General features: G+C 38.0%; 1 protein-coding gene across 2 annotated transcripts in view; it reads left to right on the top strand.

Moving 5' to 3' along the window:
- LOC112157696 (E3 ubiquitin-protein ligase TRIM9) overlaps window positions 1–6,000 on the top strand; it is a 45,848-nt gene that overhangs the window by 18,656 nt on the left and 21,192 nt on the right. The window lies entirely within an intron of this gene.

Here is a 6,000-nt window from a genome sequence, read left to right as displayed (position 1 = left end):
TGCCTACCGGATCTCTCCGACCTTCCACGTCTCCCTACTCAAACCTGCTGTCGGCCCGTCGGACGGGACTCCACCCCCTGACTCTGGCCACACCGCGGAGACCCCCTCGTAGTGGATGGCGAGGAGGTCTACCGCGTCGACAGGCTCTTGGATTCCCAACGGCGGGGTGGCTGTTTGCAGTACCTGGTGGACTGGGAGGGGTACGGCCCGGAGGAACGTTCCTGGGTTGCCTCCCACGACATCCTTGACCCCTCCCTCATCAATGACTTTCACCACGCTCATCCGGATCGGCCTGCTCCCCGTCCCCGGGGTTGCCCCCGTCGTCGGCGGCCTCCTCGCTTCCGGAGCCGCTCTCAGGGGGGGGGCTCTGTCAGGACTCCAACTCCCAGCTCCACCTCCGACCATCAGAGGGAGCACTCTCCAGAATATTGACTGCTGTTCACCAGCTGTTGTCCATCAGCCACCTTCTACTTAACTGCTCCTCTCACTCCTTGTCGTCGCGAAGTATTTGTTTGTGCCACCCTGCCTGCAGTATCGAGCGTTTATCTTTGACTTATTTCTTCTGTCTCTGACCCTCTGATTGCCTGCCGCCTGCCCCTGACCCTCGCCTGGACTCTGACTACTCTTTTGCTCTCTCGGATGTTCCCTTGCTCCTGGTCTGACCTCTGCCTGGCTCTTACTACGTCTCTGTATTGTGCCCTTTCCTGCTGTGGATGTTAATAAACCTTACCTGCTAGCACATGGATCCAAACGCCTCCGTGCCTTCGTCACAGACGTCACAGCGATATGGCAAAAAGAGAAAATCACGATTTTTTAAATTTTATTTCACGATTTCAATTTTTTTCACGATTTCTTTAAAATCAATTCAAATTGACAAAAACGGAATTATATTAATTTTAGTTGAAAGAAGTAAACACATTTTTAACAAATATTTATATTTATTCAAATTTTAATTTCAAATGTATTAAAAGTAGGGGTGTAACGGATCACAAAACTCACGGTTCGGATCGTGCCACGGTCTTAGGGTCACTGTTAGGAACTTTTTGCTGATCAGGAAAAAGTAAAAAAAGAAATAAATAAATGAAAAAACAGCAACAAACAACAAGATAACATCTAAATATATTTTGGGAAATGCTTCAAATTATATATTCAGTAAGCATATAAAGTACTTCACACACAATATTTATATCATCAAAACATATGGTCATTGAGGCCTATTTGTTAAACAAAACATCTTTAAACTTTGAACACAAGCAAAGTGCTAAAACATGTAGTTTCTGATTACATTTATATGTTTTTAGACCAAATCTACAAAAACTGAGAGAAAAGAATGCTTAAAAATAGTGTGAAAAGTAACAAATCAATCTGGAGTTCCCCTAAAATACAAATGTTCTCATCCCACCCCCCTAATGTCCAAATTAGATAATGAATAAAACAGTTAAAATTATTATTATTTTTTTGTATTAACTGTTTTATTGAAACTAGCTATGGGAACATTTGAATATCTAAAATTGTAATTCTCCGTAAAACGTGACACTCCCGTGCCTTCTTTTCCTAGTGATTTTTGATCTCTATGGCTTGCCGTACAATCGTCCCCTGACGGCACCGGCGAGCCTGTTATGGAACGGTTTTCTTCTGTGCGGTACAGCTGCTGCTCCTCATTGGGAAATTATTTGAATTCAGAAATGGAAACGTGAACTGATGCTTTTATTCAGCTCTTCAAATTAAATAAACCTGACATTTATTGATCCGCGTCCTTCAGTATGAAGTAGAGAAAAGTTTTTGACTGAAGCTCCTCCCACACGCGGCGGCAGCTTCAGGTGAACAGACTTTAATATAACCGCAAACTCACTTAAGGGTTTGTTAAAACAAAGACGATTTGCATGAATTTGACACAAACTCCATTCGATGTGAACGGACAGTTGATTTAAGTTATGCTAGCGTGAGGTGCGCGGGCGCAGAGGGTGGGGTGGTCCGCGGTACACACATGGGCCAGTCAACGAGTTTTTGTCTTCTCTCTGTTGCAGCTTTTCGTGATAAAACGATCTCTCAAAAATGACACATTGTCAGCTTTGGAGATCGTAAGTTTGGTTCTGACTTTTTTTGTTCTAAAAAGAAAGTGTGGGGTTAAATCAAGGCCAATTTTATAAGAAAAACAAATTTAAAAAAATTGACAAAAATATTGGTGTTTGGCAAAAAAAAAAAAAAAAAGTTTAAATGTCCTAAACTTTTAGCTATTCTGAAACTATTCAGATTCATATGTTCTGTTCTATTGGTTTCAAAACTAAAAATTTCAGTTTCAAATCATTTTTTGTTTTTACTCAACTCTTTTTTTTTGTTTTCGAATCTGAAAATTTTAGTTTCAAAACTTTTGGTCCCCCTGTGGCGTGTTGGAAACACAAAGGACCAATCAAAATCAATAAAGATGGCTTCAGTGCATTCACTGACTCTGAGAACTGTGATAATTACTGTCAGAAAATGGCTGTATTGTCTGTACTATCATAGTCTGAAATTTTCTCGAGACGGGTGTAAAAAGCAGAGTTTTATCACGTACAAACGTCAAAAGCCCTGTTCTAGCCCGTTCAAAGCGCCATCTTGTTTTATTAAATACAGGTATTGAAACGTCCTTATGCTTGAATAAAATGATAAAACAACTATGGAGTCATCTCCCGTTTCTCATGCAGGAAATGTGAGCTGTAAACAGCATTTTCTTCATGTTTAGTTACTTTTTCTTTTGCTGACTTTTAGCAACATTATTATTTTGATTGTACTTGATGTTTAATTTTTTGCTCTTCCTCTCCTTTTTTTTTGTTTTTACAAGTATATATTACATTAATAAACTATTGAAAATATCAAACAGACCTTCTTTGTCGCAGACAATAAAGAAATCTCCTCAAATTACCAAACCAACAAGCTGTCACAGCAGTAACCCTTGGTTCTTGTTTAAAAATGTGAGAAATCTATGGATGAACTAATCTTTCGTGAAAATTTGTCTATTTGGGTTTCAAATAATATTGGCCCTGATTTAGCTCCATATGGAAAGCAGCTGTGTTAAACTGGTTCTGGGTAATAAGGAGAGGGTTGGAGTGTCAGACCCCTAAACCAGTCTCCTGTCATCCTCATGTTCTTTGTGTCCGCCTGGACCCCCACAGCGAACGCGACCATTCAATCAGCGTTTTTATGGTGACTAAAAAGTAACAGGCGAGGAAAATCAATGAATGCATAAAACTTGCGCTCGGAATTGGATCCGGGGAGTCGAAGGGATGCTGGTTGATGGAAGCAAATCAGAACTTTGACCTAAATCTGCAGCGAAACAAAACCAAGAATCAGGATGGATGCAAAAGAGAGGAAGGGATACAGCAGACGGGCCCTCACTCTGGACATCCGTCATCCCCCTCGTTAGCATCTTCACACACACACATGTTCACAAACACAAGCCGGACAGCTTGCTGAGCCAGATGGCCTCTTCCAGGAGCAGAGAGAAGTGGGGTCGGCTTGTGAATTATGGCGTCCGTCCCTTTTGACCTGATGCAGCACATGGACCACAGAGGGGCTGGACGGGGTGAGATCACCATGTGTGGTGTGGGGGTGGTGTGGCTGTGGGTGCAGAGGCAGATTTCCTGTCAGAAGTGAGCCATTCAATCCAAATATTTTACAGAAAAAAAAAATTACGGGTTGTTGAAAAAGCAGAACTTATTTGTAGTTTCAAGGAACCCACATGTCCTTTTTCGATCACATTCTATGACATCTCGCTCCAGGGAAGAAAAGGCAGGTGGGTGTGGCACCAAAGGAGCAGACTCATCACAGCTTGTGTTTCAGTCTGCCTCCTTTGTCCTGTCTTTTCTAATTAAGTAGTGATGGATGAGCCTGCATATGCAAAGAATACTTCCTTCTTACACTCAATTCCTTTTTTTAAAATATATATATTTCGTTAAAACCAATCTAACTTTGAATCTTATTGACTTATCATGCTTTTAAAGTGTCAAATTTTGTCAAAATCCGTTGAAGTGAATTAAAAGATTAATAAAAAAAACACTGGGCATCATTCAAATAAAATTTTCTATTATTTTTTCTGAAGATTTTAGGAAAATAATTTTTTTATGGTACGTCAAGTAAACCCAATTATTTTATTGATTGGACTGATAAATATTCAAAGAAATTATATTTTAGGTAAATTTTCTTTATATGTGTTGACACATATGGCACGTGACAAGAACATGATAAAAACAAATTTTTCATCTGAGTGAGTATTCAAGCAAAATGGCTGCTTTTAAAAACATTTAAGCGCTAGCTGTTTTTGAGTAATTCAAAGTCTAGCTAACATTTTTAGCATTATGCTAGCTGTTTTTGGCTAATTTAGACATGTTTCATGTTTTTTGGCTAAGTTGGAGTTTAGCTAACATATTATGCTAGCTGTTTTTTGGCTAATTTAGACATATTTCCGTTTTTTTTGTTTGTTTTTTTTTTGGCTAATTCTGAGTTTAACTAACATTTTAGCATTATGCTGGCTGTTTTGGGGTAAATTGAAGTTTTACTAACATTTATAGCACTATGCTAACTAATTTCAGCTAATTAAGGCATATTTCTGATTTTTTTTGGTTAATTTTGAGTATATCTAACATAATATTCTATCTGTTTTTAGCAAATTTTGACATGTTTCCATTTTTTGGTTAATTTGGAGCTTAGCTAACATTTTAGCATTATGCTAGCTGTTTTGGGGTAATTTGAAGTTTAGCTAACATCTTTAGCATTATGCTAGCTGTTCTTGACTAATTTAGACATGTTTCATGTTTTTTGGCTAAGTTGGAGTTTAGCTAACATTTAAGTATTGGCTAATTTAGACATTTTTTTATTTTTATTTTTTTTTTGCTAATTTGGAGTCTAACTAAGATTTTAGCATTATGCTGGCTGTTTTTTGGAAACTTGAAGTTTAGCTAACATTTTTAGCATTATGCTACCTGTATTGGAGTAATTTGAAGTTTAGCTAACATTTTTAGCATCATGCTAGCTGTTTTTGGCTAATTTAGACATTTTTCCAGTTTTTTTTTTTTACATATTTGGAGTTTAACCAACATTTTAGCATTATGCTTGCTGTTTTTGTCAAATTTATGCAATGTCCGAATTCCCCCCCTATTCATCATCTAGTGCACTATATGGTGCTTTTGCCATTTTCTGGTGCTGTCCGAATCTATTAATTCCAAAATCGAGTGCGCTAGAAATTTCCCTGAAGTTTTTGCACAAAACTAGCGTACATCCATGCTCACAATATTTGCGAATATAGGTCACAATACAATGCGGTCGAACAATTCTGAACAAAAAAAACGTGTTTTAATGTTACTTTTGAATAAACTATCCACATTTTCACCATCAGAACACAGTGGAGCCATAATAAACGTGAAATGGTCGTATTGATTCGATTTTCACTTTGTGAAATCAGTCAAATCATATCCGGCAATTAGAAAACCAAAAGAAAAGTAGTGAGCATCATGTCCGGATTGCCTTTAAATTCCAGGGCACTATTTTGCTGTTTTTTTTTTTTTTTTACTAATTTAGGCTTGTTTTCATTTTTTTTTGCTAATTTGGCATTTAGCTAATATTCTAGCAAGCTTTCAGCTTCCGCATTTCCAGCTAATGACCCTTGCATTTTTAGCGACATTCAGCTAACAGCATTCACACTTGCATTATCACAGGCTATGGTATACATCTAGTTAACTATAATTTAAGAAAGGACGATCTCAGTATATTCATTTACGAGCTATTTGAAGGACCTTTAGGTCCTAAAGAAAGCAGGAAAGCAGCAACAGCAGGGGAGAAATGCGTAAAGCTGAGGGATATTTATGAGCTATGCAGCTCAGATAAGTGGTGCCATGAATATTTTATCTGGGATAGTAGCTGCAAGATCTAGATATCATGAAGTCCAATTACTGCTTCCATCATTTTTAGACACCTTTTCTTATTGTTTGGATTTTTACATCAAAGCTCATCTGTTCTGTTGTATTT

The sequence above is a fragment of the Oryzias melastigma genome, linkage group LG24 (assembly GCF_002922805.2).
Source record: "Oryzias melastigma strain HK-1 linkage group LG24, ASM292280v2, whole genome shotgun sequence".
Taxonomy (NCBI): domain Eukaryota; kingdom Metazoa; phylum Chordata; class Actinopteri; order Beloniformes; family Adrianichthyidae; genus Oryzias; species Oryzias melastigma.
The sequence above is the reverse complement of the archived record's forward strand: the minus strand, read 5'-3'. Positions and strand labels throughout refer to the sequence as shown.